The 27,528-nt window shown below is 34.9% G+C and overlaps 1 long non-coding RNA gene across 1 annotated transcript in view; it reads left to right on the forward strand.

Annotated features, from left to right (window-relative positions):
- LOC308061577 overlaps positions 1-27,528 on the forward strand; it is a 31,530-nt gene extending 4,002 nt beyond the window's left edge. Inside the window, exon 2 of the long non-coding RNA XR_013927278.1 lies at positions 18-27,528. This is a non-coding gene — a long non-coding RNA (uncharacterized lncRNA). The remainder of the gene's footprint in view (positions 1-17) is intronic.

Consider the following 27,528-nt stretch of genomic DNA (forward strand, 5'->3'; position numbering starts at 1 on the left):
AGACAGGGACAGGAAAGGGCAAGTATCACTTTATTCTCTCTTCCCTATTATCTCGTGAGTGCATGGAATGCAAGGACAGGCACACTATACCTTGTAAATGTGGTTACAGCAACCTGGGTTTTACCCTTTCTTCTGTAATTCTAGGGCATGCAAAGTTTTGCAGAAATTTTAAAGCAAAATGAATAAATTTCATTGCAGTGAATTATTTCAGTGATGCTATTTTAATCCTAAGAGCAATTACTTCCAAAGAAGATAGCTCTCTATGCTTCTGAATTCCATTTGCATAGTGAGGCAATTTGTAGCCATTTCAGTGTATGAAACAGTTTGCATAAGTTTGGTTGGTTTTTTGTTGGGTTTTTTTTCCTACTTTTTAAAAAATAATACTGGTAGAGAATTTTTCTGAATTTCAGAAAAGAACTGAAAAATAAAAATAAATACTAGTTTTAATCCTGTTGTCTGTAGCACAACTGAGTAATCAAGTGTGTTCTGTTTTGGGTCAAACTGCTCTATATGGAACACTTCAAATACTGCTCTTCCTGGTAAAATGGGATGGAAGTGCTTTGAGGGCAAATATACTAAATACTTATTTATGACATGGCTTATTGCCTAAGTTTTTTCTCCCTAAAGGCACGTATATTAAGTACTACACCATTTCAGTTACTTGTTATTTACGGTCTATGCAATAGGAAGAATTATGATTTCAAGCAAGTGCCATCCATTTTGTTTAAAACCTCATTTGCCAAGCAAGTATGTTTGTATTTGGAAAAAAAAAAAAACTAAAACAAACTATGCTTCCCACCACTGCCATTTTCAGTTATGCGACTAATTCTCTTTCTTTAAGACAGAAATAGCTGTTGTGATGGGAAAGAGATAACGGGTCTGTGGTTTAGCGAATAATCTCTTGCCAGCCTTATATAGCGGTTTTCAAAGGACTGAAGTGACTTGGGAGCCTAGTTTCAAGAAAAATCAATGTGACTTAGGAGATGATGTCATTTAGCAGGCAAAATGACTTTTGGCAAGATCCATAAACACACTTAGGCATTGCAATACCTAATATTCAAAACCAGCTGTAGGCACCTACATTCCTTATATATAGTGCACAATAAGAGTAAGCACCTGGGAATGACATCCACAGTCCAGAATGTATGGAGCAGAGGTTTACCTCTACTTAGCTGTTAGGAAATCCTGGGGTATAGTGAAAATGATAGTGAAATTACAGGACTTCTAATCCTCTGAGGGTTCAGGCTTAATGCTACAAAGAGATTCAGGTCACTAAACCTTGCTCTTGTTTCTTTTTTTATGAAATGGAACTCAGATTACCTTTTTTAAAAATGTAATAGGTAATTTTTCCCTGAAGGACACAATTAATATGGATTCTATTTACTGTACTCCAGAATCTTATAACTGTCTGTATCAGGACCCTTGCAAGTTGTTTTAGTAACTCTCATATGTTTTTAAAATATTACAAAAGAAGATTCCTTTTTATATATTCCTGCATGAGCAGAGTATGTTATCTAATCAGGAATGTTGTAGGATTCAAGTTTGATTCCCTTTCTGTGTCCAAGAAAAGTAAATTCTTACTTTCTATCTAGTGAGAGCCATAATCATTAGCAGTGAATTATACTGGGCATCAGTAATTTTCTCCTGTCCTGTTGAATCAGAATTCCAGACTCAATAACTCAAAGAGAAAGGTCTGGTTTGGGCTCAGTGGTTAAATTTGGAGATTAGAGTTCGTTTTTACTGCCATGTGTATGAACCCAATATGTAGTTTACATGAAATATGCGCTAAAATACATAAACATTTACTGGTTAAAAGAGTCATATGGGACTTATTTTGACCTGCCTTTGAACACTCAATCCTGTTCTAAAAATCTAGATTTACAAAAGATCAATTACTTTCTGGTTTTGATGTCCTTACATGCAGACATTACTTGATTCAGAGTCATTAGTTCAAAATATTTACACTTAAATTGTTTTATCTTGACTCATGCAGAGAGGAGAAATACTCTGGTTTTGTTTGCTTTTGTTTTCTGAACTTCACACAGTCTAGCGTCGTGCTAACACTGAGGACTGTATAAAAACTTGCAAGTATTGTTTCATACCTTACCTATGAAATAAGGCTTCTTGGTGTGAAAATGACTTCTTCTTCTGAAATTTTATAAAATAAGAATAAATTCCAAATCTTCTCCTACGTTTCCTTTGGGGGGATTTCAGACTGGTTTTTTCAAGTGTAAACAGCTGCTTCTGACATGTTAACCTCCGCAGCTGGATTTACGTGAACAAACCCTCTAATAGTCTCCTGCTACCCACAGTTGCCCAACAGCAAGAAAAGACAGGAATCTATTCTGCCTTTTCCCGTTGGCATTTGGCATGCCAGTTGAGAGATTAAAATTTAAGTTGCTACAATACATTGGGAGAAAACTAGTAGCAGTCTCTGTCAGTACACAATACATTACTGGTCTTTTCTTCTTGAGTTTTCCCATATTTCATCTCTCTCTGTATATTTATCACTACCAACCCTCCTGTCTTTGGGATTCAGGACGTATGCATTTGTACATAGTCTTGTCTGCATCTGGTTATGCACCTGAGATCCAACAAGCATTATGGAGCAGACTGGTTTGGCAGTGGCTGTATGCTTCAGGGAAAAAAAAAAAAAACAACGTGTAAGTCTCCTGGCCCTTCAGTTCTTTCTTCACCGAAAGAAAAGGGTTATCAAGCTCTGGAACAGGCTGCACAGGGAAGTGGTTGAGTCAGCACCCCTGGAAGTATTTAAAAAGATGTGTGGATGTAGCACTTAGGGACATGGTTTAGTGGTGGACTTGGTAGTGTTAGGTTTACAGTTGGACTCAATGATCTTAAAAGTCTTTTCCAACCAAAGTGATTCTGTGATTCCTATTGGGTCCCACTGAAGCAGGAAACTCGGAAGAGAGCCTCTTCCAGAGGAACTGTACTCTAACCACTCTTCGTTCTGCCTTCATCCCACCTCTTCTTTCCTCCCCAGTTGGAGGTAAAAGTTTTCAAATTTATTTGTCAGTACAGATTTCCCTCCCCTTCGCTCTTCTTTATCTTGTGCAGTGAGGGTTCCTCTTTGAAATGCTGTGCTATACTCAGGTATGGGCACGTCTTGGAGCTTTCTATTATTTAACAATTCAACCTTCTGGTACATAATTTTAAGATGCCATATAATAATTGCTAGCACAAAAGACTTGAGAAAATGACTGTCATATGTTTCAAATTATTACATGATTTGCAGACTGTAGCTGTCGGTAACCTAAGAACACACTCAACAATATATCAGGAGTAAATGACAAGCCGTGCTTATTTTATGGCACATAATTTAACAGTTTAACTGTAGACTCATTTAAAGGTATTGCATCATTCTACCTGGAAAAAAAAGAGCAGTATTTATATTATTGCCAAATGCTGTGATCTAGTAAAAGTAATTTGAGGAGATAGAATAATATACCTAATTGGCAATGTTTAATTCTGGCACACTCAAAGATGGAGATCAGATTTCTTATTGCCAAAACAGCACTCTATGTAACTGGATGCTGCTTAATAACACAGGTAATGAAGCACCTGAAACTTAGCTGCATTTCAACACCTCTATATTTTCCAGTTTATTTCTTAAATGTCTTTTTGCAGAAGTGAATTCTTCCTTGCAGCCCCAGTTTTACTTTGGTAAACCAGCCAAGGGAAGTTTAATACGCATGCCTGAGCTCTTTTGTTGCAGGTTCTTGACTTATGCCTCGACTACCTTTCCTTATTCATTCTATCATGTATTTCAAGTGAGCAAAACAAATTAAAGCTGAAAACAAGTTTGCTTTTCCCTCTCTTGTTGTTAGTACCTGGAGGTCCTCTTTTCAGAGTTGTGTGTCAGTTTCAGTTCACTGATTGTAGTAAGAACAACTTCAGGTTTTGCATACACACTGTGTAAGCTGTCAGGAGCATCTGTCAAGAAGTGGAGCCATAGTGCATATCTAAACAGGAAATATAAAGCAAAGCAAAGCAAAACTTGGCTTTCTCTCTGAAGGGAGTTGCTTATTCCATACATAGGGTGGGATGAAAGTCCTCAACGTATTGCCTAAATATGAGGCTTAGGCTAGCATGGTCATGTGCCGTGTGTCCCCCCCCTTCCCAGGATTCTAATTCTGTAACACACACACACAAAATAGTAATATCAATCATTCTAGCTTCTGAAGCAGTCTTTCATGCCTCCTGGTATCCCAGGCATATTGCTTTGAATCAATACTGGGGTTTGAGATTTGGTCATCAAAGTGTCTATTAATTTCTCATTTCATTATAATTTACTTCTGCCAAGAACTGCTTTCTGTTGATACATTGCATGGTGTTTCCTTCTAGTAACTAATGGAAAATGTTGTACAGAACATCAAAATTTTTGTGGTCTTGATATTTTAACAAGCATATTTTCATCTTATAATCATCAGGCTCTGCTAGCTTTTTATTAGTTTTTATAAAATACTATTTTCATTGATATAATCTGATGATATCGCATGCATTGCATGCATAGCCTAAAGATCACTTCCTCTCAGCAGTCTGTAAAGGCACAGTTCACATTTTTTTGGTGATTGGTTTACTTCAGATTTTTTGTCATTTATGTTCTTGCCTCTTTAGCATTAAAAGCATGAGCCTCTCACAGCTGACACACTTTGCAGTTAGGTGGACATTTTTTCCCTCATTTCTATACTCAAGCTTTGTCCACAAGATGATACTTCTTTCCTCATAAAATGTGTCTTTGACATCACAAGCAGTTCATTGTCTCCCAAGACTAGGCTGTGTGACTTCTCCATCAGACTTCTGCCCTATAAATGCTGCAGTTTGTGTGAGGCTGAAGGAGTACAACCTCTATGAAAAGCAGAGAATTTATTATCTGTTCAAGTTTTAATTTTTTTCAAAGAATTGTTATTAGTCCATTTATGATGATAGCAATGGTTTTAGTATTAATTAATTTGCTTAAGACTAATAAACAAAACCTTTCTATTATCTACCTCTTTCTCGGTGCTACGTTCACCCTTGCAGGGCTGCCCTGGCTCCTGAGCCCAGTGGCTTCAGGCTGAAAGGAAGAGGTTATGATGAGCTGTCATCATCCAAAGTCCTCCAGGAGGAGAAGGCTGATTTTCATATGGGGAAGTTCCTTCCCTGAAGGTGTTACAATTTATAGATTCTTCTCTTCATGGTCAGCTTGAGGGCATTATGTTTTTGTTAGCATACTCTGCACCTTGCTCTTTTGGCATGAGTTTGCAATATCCACTGAATGTATGTGCTGTGATTTAGATCCTTGGGCTCTTGCTCTTTCTTCTCCTTGTTACCCTTGAAACTGTTTTTCCTCTTTCCCAAGGTTTAGTTTCCTCAACAACCATTAATTGACTGTGGCTGAGTTGTCTGTAACCCTCTGGTATCAATCTGTGCCTCTACTTCAAGGCTTCTGCTAGCATCCTGTGTCTTGTACTCCTCAAGCCAACATTTTAATGAGGGGCCATAAACAGCTCTACACAGAACAAGTATTTGATATTATGATCTGTTAGTCACAAAACATAGCACCCTACTCACGTAACGCTAGGCATTGTGTGTCGCAATTGTGCAAAGCAAAGCAAAAGCTCAATCAAAGTAGGTAGCAGCCACTTGGTCATTAGATAATTTTGATTACAGCTAACAAGCTAACACAAGGTTATAGGCAGGCCAGGACAAGTCCAGGCAAAGCCTGACAAGGCCATGTGGTCAGCATATTGCAAAGCTTGCAGCCTGTTATCAGAGCACTGTGTTTGTGGGACTACAAGATGACACTTTCTTATCTTATGCTTTGGTTGATGAGTATTTAATATACTGACCGTAGTCCTTTTCTTTTTTTTTTTTTTTTTTTTTTTTTTGTGTGTGTGTGTGTGTGTGTGATTTTATTGCATGTTATGTTCTGGTTTTACATTAGGGATTGAAAAATGTTTTCAAAGCATAATAATACAATTTCCCTGTTGTAGGATCTATGCAATTCTGCTGTGGCTAAATTTGATAGGCTGAACTGCTTCATAAAAATGGCATTTCCTCTGACCCTTTAGTTATGTGATTTTGACATATTTTTTTTTTTCTTTTACTGACACTTTTACACATTTCTGAATTATCATTTCTTTGAAACATGTTGCTGAGAAATGCAATTAAATAAAATCTGGTCATGCTTGTCTGGAAAATTCATGCTATCACAAAGCATTTAAGTTCTGTGTTAACAAAGGGATAATCTTTCCAGTTAAAAGTACATGACAGTTTATTACGGAAGCACTGCTGGGAGGGGAACGTGCTATTTTTTGCACTGTGGTAATTGCACTGTGAGATTTGGATTAGGCAGGATTCACTTTAAAAAATGGTTGCTTCAAACTGAATTCCTACATCTATATGGTGTGCCAGAATAACTGCACTTATATTTGGAACTGTTAAGAACTTGGTATCTCCTGCTGCAATCAGTGAAGGTTGCTGAATGTATTCTAGTAGTAGCAGCACTATTGCGATACGGAAGAATAACAGCATAGTGGTCTGGGCTTTAATCATTATTTAGACAGATATTTATGAGCATTAAAGAAATCACTGGTTTTTACCAATATTCTACTTTTAAAATAGAATCATTATTTACTACTCCCACCTTTAAATAGAAAGTCTGGAGAAGAAAAAATTTGAGAAAAAGAACTGTGTTTTGGCACAGGAACATATAGTACCTTTTTGCCTTCAGGACTCCATAAAGAATCAATGCTGTTTTTCTCAAATTTTAGTTAGATTTTACTTCTGATCAGGTTAGTTGGGTTTGGTTTCATTTTATTCCTTCCTTTCTCTTCCTTCCTCTCCTCCACTCATGTCTGTAATATTCTTTAATGGACCACAGTTCAATTATACCAGAAGATCAGCTAATTATGATAAGGGGATGGTGGTGGGGTTTTTTTCCACTCTTAACAGGAATTTTAACATTTCAACTGTTCAGCTGTAGAAAAGAACATCTACGACTGAATGCTGTTTATAAAATGTTTTTAAAGAAATCTGATGTGTGTGTACTGAAAGTGATGATGATAAAGAAAAGTCACTTTGGTGAGTGCAAATTTTAAAAAAGTAAACTTGACTCTTAAAATTCAGTGTACAATGTTGATTCTCTTGGCATTTATCAAAATACTCTAATTTGTGAGTCTTTATCAGCATCATTTACCACCATCATCTGCAGCACAGATTTTACTTTTAACCCTTTATCTGCACGCACTTTTGCCAGAGTTTTTTGACAGCTTGCCTGTTACGCAGCCTTTGAAATATATTTCACAGTATAACTTACTTTTCAATAGAAACCATCATACAAAATTATTGATTGCCAACTTCGAAGTATAGTATTTTTTAGGTTTTACAATAGGAGCTGGAATCCATTACTGTAGATGTTGGAAGTCCTGAAGATAAGGGCCAAGAACTTGCTCTGGCTAGTTGAATGCCCTCAAGATCAGGTTAAAGAATCATGCCCTTTCTTGGGTTCTCTTTCTGGCCGACCATAGATTAAACACTGACAGAACTTCAAAAGCACAGGTATGTGAGATAAGCCTTAAAAATGCCTTTTACTGATTCAGGAGAGACACAATTGTTTTCTGGACTTTCACAACATATCTAAGTGTATTTCACCTCAGCCTCTGTAGTATCTTAGAAAATCAGCATTGCTATGGAATGATGTGTTTGAGGAACCATAACATTAAACAGAGGAGCGCTTTGGAGTCAATTGAAAACTGAAGTGTTATTTTTCAGGACACACCTACTAGGAAATATTGTTAAAGCTCTGTAGAATTCTTGTTTGGCTTTGGCCTTCCTTCTTTTTGGAGTCTTCATTCTGATTGATTGCATCTGGAAGCATTTGGCAAAAATAAAAAATGATAATCTGAGACATAAAATTGATTTGGTATTGTTTTGTGGTGGTCTTTGGGGGTTTTGTTTTGTGTTTGTTTGTTTGTGGTTTTTTTTGTTGTTGGTTTTTTTTTTTTTATTTTTGTTCAGGTGCACCTTTGTAAAAGGGCACCTTTGTAAAAGGGCACCTTTGTAAAAGGTTTGAGTATATACATGAAGGAAATGTCCTCCTGCTTTTGCTTTTAAATTCCTGACTTGCCATTCTTTTTTCCTGCCCTTTCAAGGATTGTGTTGAGTTAATGTTTAAAAACTATTACATCACTGTATAAGGAAACTACCTACAGATGGGGATGTCTTCCCCCATCTGATGACTATTTTTAATTCAGGAAAGCTGCTATAATGCAGCTGAAGTTGAAAGTAGGGGGAAAAAGACCATCACTATATTTCTATCCAGTGCAATGGGAGGGAATGTAAAGCCTAGCATAACATTACTTTCTATGTTATTCTAAAGTACTGGAGAAGTTTATCCTTTCTTCTTTTTGTTTAAATTATAACCCATGCAGATGTAAGGGTCCATCATGTGCACCATAATACAGGTATGCTTTTAATGAGACAAAAGGTATCACGTCCAGATTTTCTACCAATTCACAGAATTAAAACATCACAGAACAATTGAGGTAAGAAGGGACCTCTTGAGATTGCCTACTCCAACCTCCTTCCTCAGAGGATCAACTAGAGCAGGTTGCTCAGGGTCATGTCTAGTCAGGTTTTAGATATTCCTGAGGATGGAAACTCCACAACTTCTCTTGGCAACCAATTCCAGTGTTTGATCAGCCGTCCAGTGAAAAAGCTTTTTGTTCTGTTTACATGGAATTTTCCGTGTTTCCATTTTTTACCGTTGTCTCCTGTATCAGGAGACAGTGTGGAAAGACTTGCTGAAGCATTGCTCAAGTTAAGACATCCACTGCTCCCCCCCTGCCCACTGAGCCACTAATGACATTGTAGCAAACTATCATGTTAATCAAAAGTGATTTCTTCTTCTTAAATACATGCTGGCTTGGATTTATTACTTTCATGTCCTTAATGTTTGAATATGGTTCTAAGTGTTATTTCTTCCAAGACCACCTCATGAGCTGAATTGAAGCTTACTAGTCCATGCTTCCCTGGATCATCCTTCTTGTCGTCCTTAAAGACAGGAGTGACATTTCTTTTCTCCCAGTCCTTGGGAACACCCTCCAGTCGCCACGACTTTTCAAGGTAATTGAAATTGCCCTTGCCGTGACATCAGCCAGATCTCTGCACACTGGTGGCAGCACACTGATAGAATCCATGGACTTGTGTATGCCCAGTAGTTTAAGTGTTCTCTAACATGATACTTCTCCTCTGGGAGTGAGTTGTCGTTACTCCAGACTTTCCCACTGGTCTCAGAAATTCATCCAAAGAACGTCCTTACCAGTAAATTCCAGAAAGAACATCTTGACCTTTTCCATGTCCTTTGTCAGCATCCTAATCTTTCAACAGTAATCCACATTTTTTTTAGTCTTTCTTTTGCTGCTGATATACCTGCAGAAGCCCAAATAGTTGCATTTCTTGTCCCTCACCAATTTCAACTCTAGGTGGGTTTTGGCTTTCCTAAGCCTATCCCTGCATGCTTGGACAGTGTTTCATCATTGCTCCTGGGTCACCTGTCCCTTCTTCCAACTCTTGCATGCTGTTTTGAGTTTACTCAGAAGTTACTTGTTCATTCATGCAGGCTTTCTGCCACCAATGTTCATCAGGATGCGCCATTCTTGAGCTGGGAGAAGGTGATACTTGAAAATCAACCAGGTCTCCTGGACTCCTCTCCAGGACTGTATCCCATGACATCCTCCCAAGCGGGTCCCTGAACAGGTCAAAGTCACCTGGAGTCCTGAGTTGCAATCCTACATTTTTCCTTGTTCCCTTTTCTCAGGATCCTGAACTCCACCATCTGATGGTAACTGCAGGCAAGGCTGCACCTGACCATCACATTCCTAACCACCTCTTCTATGTTTGTAATTATGAGGTCCAGCAGGATGCTTCCAATGTGGGTTATATGCATCAAGCTGAAATACAGAATTTTGGAGCCGATAAAGGTCTAAAATTCGAGATTCCAGACAATTTTATGGACATTTATGGTAAATCCTATTGAAAATAAAGTCAGATGAGAAAGGATGTAAGTACATGCCTTTTCTAGGAAATATTCATGGAGATAGAAATGTATTTTGATCGTAGATCTGTAAGAGCAAAGCAGAGACCAAAGTATGGACTTATGAAAATTAAGAGATTTTGGTATAATAAATTCATGTATAGATACTTACACCTGTTGGAAATGAGTATATATGAGTGGGTATGTATCTGAAAAAGATAAATTCACATGCTTAACAATAAAATCCTGTGTGGTACTTTTTGAGCAAGCCAAAACCTTTTTTAACATTGTCTTGCAAGTGTATCACATTTTAAAATGATGGATGGTATTGTAAATTAAAGTTGTTCTTTTCTTATGGTGAAAGTCTGCCAAATTCTAAATATATTTTTTTAATCTGTCACTCGACCTCTAATAATTTTCTTCAAAAAAGCGGACAAACAAAGCCATACGTTTTTCAGACACTAATAAAATACACAATGCTTGATACTCGTCATGTTGGCTTTGCAGCAGCAGTTAATTAACAAATGCTATTCCCATGGCAAGTCTGCTATGTTTGATCTTCATGTGCTAAGATATTTGACAAGATAGGTGCTATACCTACATTGAAATATTTTTTTTTAATCAAAAACATCAATTTTAATGTCAGCTTACTCAAAACAAGGGTTGAGGAGAGTCTAATATTTGCTAAGTGGAAAAAGACAAAAAGGGTATTGGGAAAATGATTATTTTCACGCTTCTAGTTATATACTGCAATCAATGGAGGTTTAAAAAAAATAAACAAGAGAGCTACTGAGACATCTGTGTCGAAATACACTAATGCTCCAAATTGGTATGGATTTCGCTAGGAAAATTTGTAAAGCTATTTCATACTCAGCTATAGTAAGTAAACTAGATCTACTCCTCCCCCTTCCCTCAACACAAGCCTGAATATTCACTGCTGTTAGAGAATATTAGCTAGGAATGGAAGGACGATATGTCCGTGTATTTCCTCTGTTTCCAAATGGACCATTTAATTATGTTCTAATCCTCAGAAATTAGGTGGTCAGATAGTTGATTGGTACATAATAAGTGCTATCAGTTTTCAGGATGGAACATTTTGACCAGTGTTAAAGGTAAACTAGATGGGAAACATTTCAAGGAAATAGGTTGCTCCTTTTTATTTGAATTGTGATGTCTTCAGGCAAAAATGTATTCAGAGAAATTTTGCCATAATCTTTTACAATAGCAGCAAATAACATTGATAAGGGTATTACCCCTCAGCTTAACTTTAATATTTGCACTTAATATGATGGAAAGGATAACACCTGTTGCAAGAAGATCTTTCATGAGCAGAATTTACAACAGTAACCAAAAATTGTGAGCTCAACAATGGCCTAAAAAGCCAGTTTATTCATGCTGTTTCTGTATTCCTAGTTCATATTCCATTCTTTGGTTTTATGCTTTTAAGTTATTAATCTCTTTTTCTTATGCAGAACTTACTAGTTACAGTAATAAGAAATATAGGAAGAAGTAGTCATGTTTGCATCTGCGTGTAATTTCAGTACATCGTTTGTAGGATCTGGGAATATTTTCAGTTGCCCTGAGAAATTTTGGTTGGCTGGTCAGATGGTTGGTTGGTTTTGGTTTTGTTTTAAACTCCAGTACTTGGATAAAAGAGCAAGATTCCTCAAATGTTATTCCTGTGAGGTATTTATTTATATGTCAGTCTAGATGCAAAATGCATGTTGTTTTTTAATTCACAAAAAAAATTCTGATTATTTTACAGATCTATTTACAAATATAAAACCATCACGGGCATGGTTAGAATATACAGGTCAGAGAGGTAATTAAAAATCATCTGCTGTGTAATGTCCAACATATTTAATTTATATCTTCAAAGGAGCACACCACAATTCTTGTTCCCTGGTTATCCAGGTTAGGACACCAATGATAACCACTCCCTCTGTCCTTGCTCCATGAGACAGAGCTTGGTTCTTAATTTTTTGCAAGACATACCCTAAACCAGGTCTATCATAGGAATATCTTCCTGCAAATGCAGATTAGTAAAAGGGGTTGTAATTGATTCAAACTGAAAGAAACCCAAAGAGGTACTCCCAACATTATCTTCTCTGTGTACCCATATCCTCAGAAACTAAGGAATATTTCTGGGAAGGAAATGGAGTGCACTTTGAATTTTATGGTCGAGGCTGAGAAAGTTGATCATTTAAGTAGAATTGCTCAACAAATCCCCAATACATTACACAAAACAGTACACGGCCAAGGCCTTTTATCAGCCTGTTTTCCTAATGGAATGCCCTGACTATATTGATTCAACCAAACCCAAATGAACTGAAAGTAAGTCTGCCAAACTGCCCATTTAACATCGCACTCTTCTACATACTGAACAGCAAAATACAGTAAATATCTAAGAGAGACACCTAGTCTTTTTACTTTGACGTTTAAATGGATCTGCAGGCTTGTCAGCCTTTCAGCAGTTGTTTTGTGGGAGCTTAATGCCATAGCTGAGGAAGTGTCTCACATCTATATGATCTTCCAAATGGGTTGAGGTGAGTAAAAGCAACTGGGACCGAGGGCATTCTACACCTGTGAGTTTCACTTTCTATTTAAATATTCATGAATTTGCTGAGCTACTATGTCTACAACTATTAGGTGGGGCATAGAAAATGCTTTGCTTGGAACAGGTCTGAATATCAGAGAATGGGGTGCACATTATTCTTACTTATCCCCTGTTTTAATCAAAATTTTTTTCACCAGGTAGCCAATATTTTGAGTAAATCACATTCCTATTTTTGTATTTATACTCACCAAATTTTCTTGCAGAAAGAAAATAATGTGTATATAAAGAAGTTAGCTTTGAAAGTGTCAGTAGTGTGTTAGTATGACAGGTAATGAGGCAATTTGGCAGAACATCAGAAACTAATTGAGCTCAGCTCACATCAATGCAGCTTTTTCAGCTGAGGCTGTCTTCTAAAATGAACAGTAGAATTACATAAGACAATACGACATGTACAATTTTAAGTGGAAGCTCTAATTTAAAATATTTAAAGCATGTTTAGAATAATTTGTGAATCTACACAGACACATTCTTATCCAATTAATTAAGTCTCTTCAGTGGGTCATATAATGACTTAGTGTCAAACGTATAAATTATGAAAGTGTCTGCACATATAAATATTCAAGCAACTTTTAAAGAGAAGGGATTTAGCTTTAGAAAGAAGGTCTCACAACTGCGTACTGGTATGTAAAATTATCATGGAATTTTCTAAGATAGCCATTAAAATCTGTTACTAGTGTTAAAAATACTTTAATTTAGAAAGAGCTTTGATTTGGTCACACAATAAAGCAAGATTGTAACACATAATTTCAAAACATTTCAAAGATCATTAAATGATTTTGTTAAGACTGATTTTTTAAATATTTAATATTAATCTCTGGGTGTATGGTGTGGTGTTACCAGAACATTGCCATGCATGGTGTTTTTCTTTTGAACTAGGGTTGAAATTGAGAATCTGTTAAGATGAAGTTATAAAGCATAACTCTTTTTGATAAAATGGAATACTAAAAAAAAAAAAAATCGACATAAAATTGTTGTTTAAATAATTTCCATTACGGTTCACTTATGCTATTTTTAAGTTCCATATTCATTGATGAGTTGCTTTTTTGGAAACATATACATATAATAACATTTCCTTTCTGCCAAATTGTTCAAATTACAAATGAAAGTATGGATATACTTAAGAATATGTAGCATAATATTATATTAAAACACTGTAGTAAGAAGGCAAAATATTTTCTCTGGTTTTATGGGTAGCAAAGCAGTTGCTTAATAGACTGAATTGATTTTGCATGGAAGTCACCAGCAATGTCAGTGGTAACAATGGGAGCAGAAACAGGACTTCCTGACTTACAGGGTAGCATCCTCTTCAGTGGCTCAGATTCTTTCTCTCATTCTTCTTTTTCTTTTTTTTTACCATCTCTTTTAGGAGACAGGAATGACAAAATGTTTTTATTCTACTGTACAAGTAGTCTGAAGCAATAGGATTACTCGTGAAAAGCACCATGCTTCCCTAATACAAAAATAAGTCTTTCTTGGTAGTCTTTTGTATTTTGTAACATGACCGGTTTTGAAACAATGCTATTTCTTTAGTTCATTAAGGTAAAATGTCTGGGTTTCAAACAGTATGAGTTATTTCATAGATTTTTGTTTCTAAATGTAAATAAATACATTGTTTCCAAAGTAAAGGCATTTTAACAAATTGAATATCATGCAATAATTAGCTTAATCCTTTATTGGTATTACTAAACCTGCAGTATTTAAAATCTTAACTCCATCCTAACTGGTACCTGCTGAAAATAAGTTCTTGATATCTATATGGAATCCTGGGTGCTTATGATATAAACTATGATATGTCAAGCTTATTCTTATAATTAAATAATTCTGAAGTACAGAATAATCTTGTCTCACAACCACACAACATTTTGAAACTGGGAAACCATAAGTGACTTTTTAATTACAGTTTCTGAATAGACTCAATTTAGAATGAAATTCAAAGGGAGTTGTCAGATATTTTTAACATTTTTGTACGCTTCTTCATAATACCAGAGGAGTGCATCATTAATTATGTCTGGGTTTGATATTACCAACTTTTTTTCCCAAAAAAGAAGCATATATTTTAGCAAATTCAGGATATATAAAATAAATTTATGACCACCTATTCACAGCACAGAGAATTGTGCTTTACTTGTTTTGATTAGCTTCTTTGACAATTTTTCAATAACTGTTTACTAGTGACTGCTGCTATGAATATCAATACCTCCTTTCACAAACCGTCTCCAGCTAATTTCCATGATTGACTATGAGGGCTTGAATGGCATGGAAACTGGAAATCTGCCTAAAAACACTGACAACTTGAATGATTATCTTGCATCATTCATAGTAACTCTGTCAGGTTGTCTGAGAATAATTGTGAAAGAAACGCAGGTCATTACAGAATAAACATGATGTGTCCATAATGGTTCCCTTGAAGCTGTTGGAGTTTACTTGGTCAATAATCTGTCATGAAAAAAGTGATTCAATATATTTCACTGAAAGGCTGGATGAATAAAGTCTACTGTACTCCAGTATATTTTCAGAAATAGTATCTAGCTTCTTCTTTAAAATTCATTAAATTATTAAAAATTTAATAAAATTATGACATTCTGAGTTGATATTACTACTCTTCTGAATTGCCTTTTATCTTAAATGGACATACAATGATATATAAAGATGTTAAACATAACATTGTGTGATAATTTTTTTTACTTCCTGGTATGAGATTATTTGTCTTGATCCAGAATTTCATTTATTGTAATAAATGTATTCAGTGTTCCAGTGTTATTTACAAATGGAGTTTTGTCCATTGATTCTAAGAAGTGAATTTTTCAGCTTATTCTCTTTAGAAAATTTTCCCATGTTCTGGATCTATTATTTGTAATTTTGTTTTTATTTTAAAGCTCTTTTAAAATTAGCAGTAATTTTAATAAAGAAATACTTTTCTCAACTCAAGACATACGTAATGATGACTGTAACCTCTTTGGCTTATTTTAGCTTACATATTGCTACATATGTAGAGAAAACTTGTTATTGTTGCATTTTTTTGATACTGCTTATCCATTTCACTACTAAATCTGAAAAGGCCTGTATATTTTTGACTTCTAAAACTCATTTGTATTAAGGAGAAATGTAATATTTTAAATCCAACTACTCTCTAAATCCAATGCACCTGACACAAAGTAGCAAATAAGATGTGCTAAACTGTTAGAGTTGTGGTGATTCCGGTGTGATTTCATGATTTTAACTAAAGCATTTTAACTAGATAAGCACATTCTTATCATAAATGCTTAAAAATTTGTAGACCAGTACTGCAGATTAATGATACTTTGTAATATGAAAGCACTGGCTTTGCAGCTAAGTGATTTAATGTTAGAAACCATAAACTGTGTCCAGTGAAAGATGATTTGTGTCAGCTAAAATTGTAGCCTGAAGCAAAACTTGGTGGGTTATTACTTTAATCTAGTTATTGCAGCCTTGAACTGTATGTTAGTAAGCTGAGGGTAAAAATGTCAAAAGCACAGTTGAGACTGATCACTAACAGTTTCTCAGAACAACAGAAAATTGTCCCATGTATTATTCTTCTGAAGTTGGTCAACAGAAATTGAAGTCATGTTGACTGTGGGTTATTTTAAAATTATCAGTTATTTCTAGAAAATAATGCTTTTCTTACATGAAAACTTCCACAACCAGGAATTCACATGTAAAAAAGTTTATTGACATTCAAAGAATTGAAATGATGAAAAGTAGAATTTGCCACTGCCATCTGTTTATCAAATGAATGACAGTGTGCTGTGTTTATGGACTGGTAGTACAGCGTATTATTAATTCTTTAGTACATTACTAATATATGAAACTATACTTAACGGGGGGTGGGGAAGGTAATTTTGTCAAAAGAGGTAATCACATCTCTGATTACTAATACCTGCACTGAACTGAACAAATTGATTTATATAACTTACACTATACAATGCTTGTCATTTAGAATGTATTACTTGCAATATGCTAAAAATAGGTGAAGTCTAGGTTTCCTTTATTTCACTTAATTGGAAATTGTAAAGAAGTTACCTCTGAAAGTATATTGATATATTCAGTGTTAACTTTATTTTCATTTTAGAAAAGTAAAAAAAAAAAACAAACAATGGGCAGTGGACTGAAATAAATGTTGTTAAAGGTTTAGGAGGTAAAACTGAACATATAGGTATGTATATTTCTTAGATATGAGGGGTTTTTTAGTCTTGATTGCAGTGCCATTACAGAAAATTTGTGGGAGGGGGTTTGTTATGGCTTTTAGAAGCCATTGTATCTAATAGCATATATAAAGAGATAACATAATGTGAGAATTTTCAGTTTGAATTACTATAATAAGATACTGGATTTAATATGTTTCATGGGCTGCAATAATTCTATCTCATTCATATTTCAAAATAGTTATGTCAGTCTGCATAAATATCTATGTATTCTTCACATGTATGTTTATTCTAGACATGGTAATTATTCTGGCTAAATTGAAAACCTTCAGCTGTGTTCAAAATTCATAAGTACCCACTAATTTACTATATTTCATTGCTCTCTTTTTTAAAGGTAGTTGCAGCACTTTTTGCACATGTAGCCTGTGTTATTTTCTCACATGTATTTTTAAAAGGGGAAAAGAATGCATGTTTGCCTTGAACTGTCAGTGTCTCTTTTTTCCTGCTTTACATTTGAGATCTCTTCCTTCCTTCCATGGATGAAGAACACTGTTGTGCTCCAACAGATGATGCTTACTTAATCTGAACTTTCTACCACTAAATGTTGTGAGGCTGTAGTGGAACCCGGAAAATTTTATATTGCTCTATTGGTACTTCTAGTGACACATTTTTTAAATGGCATTCTTTCTGCATGATACTTCCTTAAAAGTATGAGGTGGAACCACGAATCCATTACATTTCCCGATAACTCCCTGTTAATTGCCATGAAAGTCATTGCACTGCACAGTTCACGGAACTTACTGAATGTGGACATAAGCTTCTGGAATAGAACCTGAAAAGCACAAGCAGCAAATTATCAACAAACTGATGTTTTTTTCAGAATTTGGTGCTGAAAAAGCGCTTACACTACTGGAATATCTTTTCTACCCCAGAACACTGACCCTGATTTCAGAAGCAGTTGTACAATTTACTTGATGTGGCTCCATAAATTAATGAGTTCTTTATTGCATATGCTGTGAGATAGCTTGTCTAGAAATCTAAAAGCTGCTGATTGATATTGAATGTAGTATAGAAAAGTGAAATAGTACTTTATTCATGATACAAACAGTATGCCTTCTTCTACAGGCACATGCAAGCATCTTGTAAGGTTTGGTATTGTTGCCGTAAAATTTTTCTGGTTTAAAGTAGTAATACTGTAAAATAAAAATCTTAAATTGCACCATGTTATTAAATTTAAAAAGCAGAGCATGCACATGTCAGAGGATATTCCAGCCATGTAGATAATCCAGCCATGCTTCTTAAAAAAAAAAAATCTTGATTCACATAATTTTAAGCAACTTCTTACATACAGATTCATAATATGTTTTCATGAACATACAGATTCATTAATTAGTATTTATACAGTACATAAACTTCTTGTATGGCTTTGTATATCCTAAAAAAGAAATGCAAACTTCAAAGCACGTGGTTTGGTAGTGAGCACTTGGTGTTCTGCTGCTTATAACATTTGCGAACTTTTTTATCACATTCATAGTGATACTACAAGTTCATGGTATTACCGTTTCCTTCAGGCTCCAGTTACTGTTCTTTTTAGTTTCAATAATTGCATAGAAACATGAAATGTGATAGGTCACCTTCTAGCCAAGATTTCTAAATCTGCTATAAATATATATAGCTTGCAGAAATTACAGTTAAACTTCAGAAACTACTGTAAGATCAGGTGAAAATAAAAAGTGAAACTTGTGAAGGCTATATGAATGAACGAATGTAATAAAAGCAAGAAGGTTCCAAAATCCGTGGAAGGAAACTGAAAGATTTATATTGCTTTCTTGGGACTTTGCATTAGGATTCCTTTTCATCTTTATCAAGGTTGCCCTTACGTATTTCGTCTGTTACAGTTCCTAAGTTTAATTCCTTTCAATATCACAGACATGTAAACAGTACAGTCTCAACTGCAAAGTTACTTTATATACTGGACGGCTGAAGAATGTCTTTACAGCAATGGCGATTTATTTTTCTGATTATCCTATAGTTCTTTTTCCCCAGGAGAAAAGAATATAAACTATTTTCATGTCATCCTTTTTCCCTCAGACCAAATAAATATGTATAATCCTCATCATTTCCTCTCCTGGTGACCAGAAGAAAAGATGAGCCCTAATATGTAGATGTTCTAGGTCCACAGTAGGGGCAAGCCTAAAATGGAACTTCAGCTTTAACCTTTGTTCAGTACTCAACATCAAGTAAGGTGAGGACAGATTTTATTTTTTTTAAAGACAGGAGGGGCCATTTTGAGGGCCAGAAGTGGACATGATTGAGAGTGAACTTCTCTTTACTATTTCTAATACATAGGAGCTTTATAGGTTTGACATGTTTTGACAGTGGTCTGGAACTGAACATTGGAAACAGACCAGGACTCAGGTGAAGTAGTTCAAACCAAGCCCTTCTGGGGTTGTTTTGAATTCTGAAAAACGTGCAATTGTGAAAGATTACTGCTACAAAATAATGGTAGGGAGCATTTTTGGCAATGCATAATAAAAGGTGAATAAAAAAATGAAAGGCATGTATTTCAGAATGACACGCAAAGTTATTTTTTTTTTAGCTTGTAGCGGGAGAATTTAGTTATGAAGCAGTAATGGGTAGTAAGACATAAGGGAAAGCCTTACCATAACATGACCAAGATTATATGAAGGTCACCCTCAACTGAAAAAGCAACACGTACTTTAATGAAGTGCAGTAGAAACTGGCCACAGCTTTATTAGCTATAGCAAAACAAATTAAATAATTGAACAACTCCCTGAGATTCAAGTAACTAATTTTTGTCATTTGAGTTCATCTGAGTGTCACCTTGGCACAATCTTTTTTTCAGCACCACATCAACCTCCGTGAAATCTCATCATGCTAGCTACTGCTCAACTGGGAATTTTCAATTCCAGATGAAAACCAGATAAAGCATCCTTAACAGGAATATTTCTTCTTCTTAAATAAATTTCACAATTAATTCTACAGCTAGAGTGTAAACAGCTTCATTTTGCCACTTGAATTATGGCATTAGAGGTAATCAACACTGGCACTGAACTACTGCACATAGAGACTGTGAAATAAAAGTCAAGTCCTCTTTTAAAATAGGTATGATGGTTTCTCATTCGTAGGTCTCAAACTGACCACACAACATTGTTAATAACTGAAGGCTGCCAAAGAATGTGAGGATGAAAAGCAATGTTGGTAAATTCTTCTACAACCTCTCCAACGTGGTGATTCACTGTAATTCACACCTGCTCTTCATTTTTGCAAGTGGGGACTTCATCAAAAGTTGAGGATGACTTTACATTAGGGATAATTCCAGTTCATGAAGGTGAATAGTCATTATAAATTTCAAAGTTTAAATTTTTAAAGTTTTAAAACTGATCATCAAAAATTAATCATTTTGGGTTGGATTTTTAGTTTATTAAGAACTATTACTTTCACAATAGTTCCAGTAGTATTTTTCATACTTCAATAACAGGAAAAAGGTTAAATCCACATTAGCATAGCCCACCTTCAAATGCAGAAAGATCCTTACCCACACATTTCAATAAGGGTCTAAAGATCTTGAAAACAACATGAGAGAGTCAGCTGGTCAGCTGTAGAATGTTCAGGTAACTCTCATGAGGAGAGTTTTATTGCTCTGCCCAGTAATATGTTTCAAAAGGGAGACAGAATTTTCATCTGAAGGGGAGAAATCACCATTTATGTTAACAGGGTATTCCCTAAATTTTCTGTTGCACTTTGTCCACATTTATGAATAACTAAACTCCTAAAGTAATTTGTGAATCTCTGACAATATTCTTGGTCCTCGTACCCATTAACAGTGTTTTCTTTTTTGACTTCACGAGTGTGAAATTGTGTCCACAACAAAAATGTATCAAGGAATGCTTACTTCTGTGAGAAGTGGTTTGGAGATATATGATAAATTCAATATAATAAATATATTTCAAGTATGTAGTAATAGAATTTTGTTAGTATTCAAACTGTTAAACAGATGGTGTGGAAGAAAATATTTAATTGTTCATCGTTTGTGTCATAATGAGTATTAAAACTAAATGGTTCGTGAGAACACTCAGAGTCATTAGATGTTGATAATAATCTGACAATCATCCTCTTGTTCACTACTCTTTGGAGTTGTATTTTATAGAGTTCTAGCTTTCCTTTTTGAAGTCTAAAAGCTATTGTAAGTTACAACTATTTTATGTATGAATACATATTGTACATTAGTTTCCTTAAAGTACACAGAAATCGGGGTGGGGAGGAAGGAGCACTATATTGTAAGGAGAGTTAACAATTGATTTTGAATGATAACTCTGGCAACCTGAGTCAAATAAGTCTGGAAGATTCCAGCCCTTCCCTCCCTATTTGTAATAAAGCAAAAACAATCCCAAAAGCTCTTGCGAAGCACGGCAGGTAAGCCTTCCCTCCAAAGCCAAGCAGAAGCAGCCCACTATGGCAAGGAGAGAGCACTAGAACCCCAGCGTCAGTGGTTGTGTGTCCAAGGTGCATTTTAAGACTTTGTGGTGTGAGGAACCAAGTTTCAGAAGTGCCATGTAGTTTGTGAACTACATTTGGAAGACTGCCAACAGCTGCTCTGCAGAAACTAAAAGCCCCCAAATATCTGAAATATTTATCTGAATGAGAATCTGTCAAAGGCAGAACAAGACTGTTTACAACTGCAGCATGCATTCAGCCAAATTACATTTCCAAATTAGTGTTTTGAAGCTCTAGACCTAAAAATAAAATAAGTTAATGGATTGAAATAATTTTTACTAAGGAAAAATGTATCTATGCCAGCAGCTTGTATATGAAGTTACAGCCTGTTTCAGCCCAATGCGTTTTGAAATGACCGAGATATTAAACTCGCAAACAAGGTTGTCAGACAACAAATCAAGCTGCAAATTAGCCTTCTAATCTTATAATCTGGTTACAGCTGCCAAAGTACAACTGACAATTGATTTGCTGTTTGCTGTCCAGCACAAAATGTCATATATTCTTTTTGATGAGAGTCAATGAGTGCATTAAGTGTATAGCCCATGTCCTCCTGACTCCATTGCAAATAGTCCTAAATTACTAGGGTTAATATCTGTATGAATGAACCTACTACTAGCAAAGTGCAAAGCAGGATTTATATGTGACTCCTCTGCACTTCTTCACTTGCACGAAATGTGTATTCCTTTTTCAGCTGGTATACAAAGTAGGTCTGCTTGAGGTCATTCAATGTGCTAGCTTTCATGACTGTTATTAAAGTACATATTTTCGGTTATCTACTTTGGTAGAGTATCATGAATTATTAGAGTGGTGTGTTTACTTGTAGCATTACCTTTGGTAGTTATCCTTAATTTTCTATGCAGTACCTCTGGTATGAATTAAATTAAGTTTTCATAGAGGATGTATGATTTTTTACTTGTTACAGACTATAAGACTTCTTGCTTAGAAGAGTCAGGACATTTACTTGTGTTGTGTGGAGTTTTTCAAAAGAGCAAGGAAGAAAAAATATGGAAGGAAAACATCTGCTGGTATAGTGACTGAAATGAAAGAATAGCACTAAAAACCTTAACACTTCAGTTAATGAAAATAATGTTATGTGTGGGAGTAGTTTGTCCTTCCTGTCCTGGAAAAAGGCTATTAGGAAAATACTTCTGGGTAGGACTGTGATAAACCTCTATCTACGCACAAAAGAAATGTTCTCAGTTGATGACAGTACAAATATAGGAAAACATTTTTATTTTGTACTGTATGGGGACATTGGATAATTAGCTCTAGGGAGACTAGGTAGAAACCTGTGAAAATTCAGTATCTCACTGAACTTCTACCTTACTGACTTTTCTTTGAAATTTGACAGAATGTTCCTAATGGGAAAATTGTCAACAGAAGAATGTCTGTTAATAGAAACCTGATTAGAAAAAAATGAAATTGAAGCACAGTTGAAGTGTATGATTTATCAAAACAAAAATGAGAAGACATAATAAATAGAAGAGCATTAAGAAATGTTGCCAGGATAAATCACTTAAAAAAAATAAAAAAAATGTTTTCTTTTCAAATATTCTAAGAATAAATTAATACTGCCAGACTAAATTCTTAGACTCTCTGTAGCTAGTTAACCATGGAATTTTGCTTGTTTCACTGGTTTTGTGGTTTTCTTTTATTTTTATTTAAAGTTATAAAACCTTAAAGGCAATGGTTTATGAAATGCTGACATAATTTTAGCTACTGCAGCATATACGCTGTCACTATATTAATGGATTGCAGAACAACCAACTGTCTGACTAAGGAGATTTGGAAGGAATGGTATGGTATCAAATATAGTGTAGGAATAGAAAAACATTCATCTATACACAGAAATGTTTGCCTATTGTTTTTGCACCACTTTTTCCATATAAATGTATATAAATATTTAATTTCAAAGAAAAAGAGTAGCACACACTGTATATTCTCTAAAATATAATTGTTTCTTTGTTACTACTTTTCTACCAATACTCATGAAGAATAAATATGTTCTGTTGGTGTTTGTAACTGCTTGCATCACTACTTGGCCATAAAGACTTTAAGACAGGTAAATACTTATGTTACTTTTAGAATAATTAGGGCATGAGTGAACGTATGGTCTGTTTGGTGGACAATTTTATAAGACTTTTACTAAGAATAAGAGCAAAGAAAAACAATTGCTCGTAAACTGAGCATTGGAGATTTCATGCATTCTTTGATGCAGATAGACTTTTAGAAAAACTTAGGAGAAAGGCTGCCAAAGGTCTAGAGGATAATCCAGATGGGAGATAAGAAACTGTACTTGGCATATGAAAAGCAAATAGTTGGAATCTAGTGGAGTAATAGAACAGAGATCATGGCAGTGAAATTCAAAAGAAATAGTAATATTAGGGCACAGTAAGTGACAGAAAAGGAGTCGTGCTCATATGTGTAACCTTAATGCAATCATATGCTGCTTCAATTAGCTCTAAACAAAAGATCACGGAAGAAAGAAATTTATATTTGCCCTTGAAATTTACAGCTCAGGCATATCTCTGGCTAATATTCACCAGTGTTAACAATGAAGTTAGGTTAGGGTCTATTCTTAATGCGCTCTATAATAGGATCTATGGTAGATCTGGCAAAAACTCATGATATACTGAAAAAGTTTTAAACTGCTAAGAACAGCAACTTGATTCTGAAGTATGTTAGTAGCTGGTTTTGTTTGCAGAGTGGTGTATAAAGAGCATTGTATCAAAGCTTGTGTGAAGTCTAGAGTTCCTTGTGAATCTATGTTCCCGGGAAACATTTCCTCTACATTCACCTTCCCCTCAACAGGATTCCGAGGTTTTCTTTTTGATAGTAACATGGAAAGCTCAGTGGGCTTCTCTCTTCCTACAGTTCTTTCTAGAGCTAATTTTTATTCTCATCTGTTGTACTTCAGAACACTACATTGTTTAAAAAGTCATTTTCATTTTTTTCTCCTCCCATTTATAACACTGAAAGTACAATAAAACAATGTTCATTGTTTTGAACTCTGACCCTCAGTCATTAATTTACTATTCTCTGCATGAATACAGGCATTTTGCCTACATATAGAATGCATATGATCTTCGACATAAAGAAAGTAGTATTTTCTGTATTATTTTGTCTCTACCTCCTGTAAAGACTTAATTGAAGCCAGTCAGCCCAGGTTCTGCTTTCAAATTGAGAATAAATATGTACATATTTTACAAAATATCATTTCAAAACAATGTGATATATTTCCTTCTTCTAAACAATAGTAGCACAACCATTAATAAGAAGCTGTGGGATTATATTATGCTTTTTCTTTTTCTTTTTTTTTTTTTTTTTAAGAATCGTCAAATTAATGTCACCTGCCACAGCAGAAAATTGTGACATATTTCTAGTAAAGAAATCTATCTAAAACAATAAAAGAAAAATTAAATAAGAAAAGGACCCTCTGTATTCAAGCGGCAAAATAAGTGTTTAATTGTATATACTGTATGATGTCGATGGTGGAAATTATGTCAATGTTTTGACTTATTTCAGTAAAGCCAGAATTTCACTGAATAGCATGACAGTCCTTTGACATAAAACCATCTTCCAGTTACTAGGTAATCAGTATAAGTAAAAAATCCTTTGTTTTGACTGATCAGTAGGAGTACTTAGCATTTACGTAGCAGTTCCAGTGTTCACAATGAAAGATTAGAGGTCAGAAAGTATGTCTTCCAATAAAGACATGAAAGACAATCTTACTTTAGGTAAGAGAAGATGTAAGGAACACAAAAAATAGTTGTCAGATACCTGAAGACTTCCTTTAAGAAAAATAATAAATTTTTCTTTGTATTAGGGGTGAGATGAGAAATAATAATATAGAATTTAATTACAATTTTATCTAGGTAATAAAGAAAAACTTCTCTTTTTGTGGACTAACAAGGTCTGGAATAGTTTAGAATCGATACTGTGGGATCTTTGAATGAAAAGTTCAGCTAAATATTCCTCTGAAGTATTTTAAGTTTGGCCAAATGGTGTGGTAATGGCAAAAAAAAATTATAAATCAAGATACATTAAGACACATACAAATTCAAGTTCTTTTACTGCAGAAACTTTTCAGTCTCAATGACAAACAGGTGGATAAAAAGAAGTGGTAACAGGAATGGTGAAGGTATGATTAACCTTCTCTTTTTCTGTATTATTTCTCTATATTATTTTTTTTCCCTTTCACAGTCATGTCTGATGTCCCAACCTGAGTGTAAACCCAGTTCTCAGATCACTTTATTAAGGAGGGCACCGTGGTGTCAGTCATCTAACAGTCCTGCATCCAGTGACACCATTTGGTAGAGTGGTGGTGCATCCTACAAGCTTTGAACGTATGCACAGTTGATCTCACGAGAAAAATTGTTGAGAACCTCTGGTTTAACAGCAGTGACACAATGAGGAATAGCATCCAATAAAATGTGCATTTATCATGAAGTAATGTGTTTCAAGGAACAATGCAACAGAGCTGAAAAACAACAGATATTGGCCCTTTTTATGTTTGATTTTTTATTAGAAACTTTACAACTCAGACTAATAAGGAAGGTAGGATAGTTTAAATGTACAGTACCATAAATAACAGGACCAAATATAATATATTGAAAAAATCTTTCTGCAATATGGATAGTATATTAATTTCTATAATCAGGATTTTTGTTATTAAGAACTCTGTTCCTTTGACAGAATTATAACTGTATAAAAGAAAGGTTTCTTGAAAATATCTTGAAAGCAAAATTAGCTAGTAGTCCACAGCAAGAAAACACTGAAAATTATTTGCAGTATTTATATTTCCATCTATTAAAATAGGTGTGAACAGCAAAAATTGAATACTGTCTTTTGAATAATAATTTTTAAAAGTTTGACCTTCACAGATAAAGATTACAAGTTTCATAACATGATGGTCCTCTCTACCTTTTTGTTACTGCTTGCAATACTGAGCAAGGCATAAAAAGAATTGTGATTAAACCATTTCTGTTGCCTTGGCATAATCAAGAAAGTGCCTACTGCTCTTGAACCTTCATGTGTGCTTCTCTTATGTTTGCTTTTTGCCTTCTAGAATAATCTTGAGTGAAGTGTTCATTGGAAACCGTACCACTCTTGTTTGTTTGTTTGTTTGTTTGTGTGTTTTGGGGTTTTTTTTTGTTGCTTTCCCACTTAGTATATTTGCATTTTTAATTTAATTTTTGGCTACACTAGTGCTTGTGTTGTAATAGCAGCCTTATTCTGATGTAACAGCCTAGAAATATCAATGTACAAAAATGTTTCTTCTATGCTAAAAAGTTTTTTTAGTTCGGTACTGTAGTACAAACGTACACAACATAAGAGTAGAAAGCCATTGCATGTAGGCCAGAGGAAATGTCCAAAAACCCCTAAAACTTAAGGTGCTTTTTATGAATATAATCTATCAAACTATTTTATTCCTAGTTCTTTATCTTAAGCTCGCTGCACACTTTGCAGTCTGAGACAAAAAAAACTTGTGAAGGGCTTGACAACTTTTTGTTTAGACCTTGGGTGTATTATAGCACTGCGTCTATCCTGAAGCAGGCTGCACACACACACACATACATTTTTTATATATATATATATATGTATATATTTTCTAGGCTTGTAAGATGAATTGCCAATGAAACTCAAAGAAGGTATAAACATCTATACCTTTATAAAATACATTTTTTAAAAAACTATGCAATATTTTCCATGGGAGATTTATATGAAAGGTATTAAGCTAGTAACTTCTCCCGTACTGTTAGTTATGACAAAGTATTTTGAGACGGGCCTAGCAATGACCAAAGTGCTGTTTTCTGGAGGGAAAGGAAAAGGAGTAAATACTGTTCTTAGAAGTACCAACTTGTGCTTCTCTTTGTCCTTCATCCTTTGCATTTCTCAGTAGGAATACGCATTTAAAGAGAAAAGGAGAACTTTCCCTGATTGCATACCAAGTTTCAAAGGCAGGCTTAAGGACTTTAACAGCTTCAGATTCCCAACCTAAAAGAAGCCAGAATGCATACCTGAAGTTCTAGTAGCCAATTTTGTCATTGCTTTTCTGACCTGAATGTAGTTTTTGTTGAACCATCCAAACCCTCAAAAATTCAGGACTATACTATTTACTTAAATAAAACTGGGAAAAGGGATTACAAAAAACCAATCAACCAAACCAAACCAAACCAAAACAAAACAAAACA

The sequence above is a fragment of the Falco punctatus genome (genome assembly GCF_963210335.1).
Source record: "Falco punctatus genome assembly, chromosome: 1".
Classification (NCBI taxonomy): domain Eukaryota; kingdom Metazoa; phylum Chordata; class Aves; order Falconiformes; family Falconidae; genus Falco; species Falco punctatus.